This window comes from Rhincodon typus, chromosome 6 (genome assembly GCF_021869965.1).
Source record: "Rhincodon typus isolate 14 chromosome 6, sRhiTyp1.1, whole genome shotgun sequence".
NCBI classification, from domain to species: domain Eukaryota; kingdom Metazoa; phylum Chordata; class Chondrichthyes; order Orectolobiformes; family Rhincodontidae; genus Rhincodon; species Rhincodon typus.
Window position 1 is genome coordinate 84,900,771 of NC_063337.1, and position 1,300 is coordinate 84,902,070.

The following is a 1,300-nucleotide window of genomic DNA, read 5'->3' on the forward strand; positions in this document are numbered from 1 at the left end:
TGATTGAAATGGCAACTACATTCATAGCTCTTGTGGAAACAAATCCCATCTTCAATTAGAATAGGCTGAAAGGTCTCCTCCTAGGCAATTTGATTCTATGGTTCCAGTTGCTGTCAGTGAAAATGCCAAAGTTATTGTTGCAAAAAAAAATCTATTGCTATATTAATAGTCCATACCATCACTATTATTTTTCATACTGGGCTGGCCACCTTTACTGAGTGTAAAAATTTAAATTGTTACCAGGCTCATCATGATTTCGTCAAGCAGACGTGTATTCTGAGGGTTTGTCAATTCAAACTGCCAACAACAATTCCCTTGCTGTTTGGAAGCCTCCAGTCCAACATACTTATTACCCAGGAATTGTCGAACGGAAACATCCTGGTCTAGCTCTTAGGAATTTGCAGATTGATTGGTAACTCACATTGATTCACTTACATTGACGATTTAACCCTGCCAAATTACCAGCCCTGGCTCTTCAACCATTGCTTACTACCTCCCATCACCCAACTGCTGACCTGATCCAACTTGATTAGCCCCTGTTATAACTACCCCTCCTAGTCCAACTGACGACCCTCGATCCACCTCATCCACTACGGCCATCTGCCACCACATCCAGCTGCCATCCTCGCTGCCTACTACCTCACCCACCGACACACTTACCCTCTTGTCTCACCCACATGCTGCAAACCCCCACTCACTCATTCATTCATCTCCTCACCCATTCACTCTGGGCATTTAAACCAATCATATAGCAGCAAGTGCCACATAAAGTGGGCATGATTTCTGCACTGATTCTCTTCTCAGGTCTCTGCAAGGATTTCAATGTGGGCTGAATGAGTTCTTCCAGATGTGTTGGAATTTGGGTACTTTTAAGTGTAAACAATTAAGGGTGTAGTTTCTGACTGAACAGTGACAAATGCAGTGGTTCCTATGTTAAAAGGGGGTTAATGAGAGCCAATGTTGCTTCATTACAGTAGGATGCTCTTCCCAGGGGTCAGCTCAGAGGCCCCAGAGTTTACATGAAAATCTGCATTTGGGTCAGAAAAATACAGTGGTAATGGGAAGTGGCTCTTAACTGGGGCCTTAGGTGGCTCAATTGGCTGCCAATGTGTTGTTAGGTGTTCACACCTTTGGTAACATTTCGTGGCAGCAGGAAGACGTCAAGTTCCTCCCCTTTCCCCACCATATTACCAACCCCCTGATCTCCCAGCCCCCTGTCCTACTGCAGTTTTGGGAATTTTGGAATTGTGCTTAACTTATTTAAATGACAGTTATCTTCTTCGCAAATATCAGGAAATCC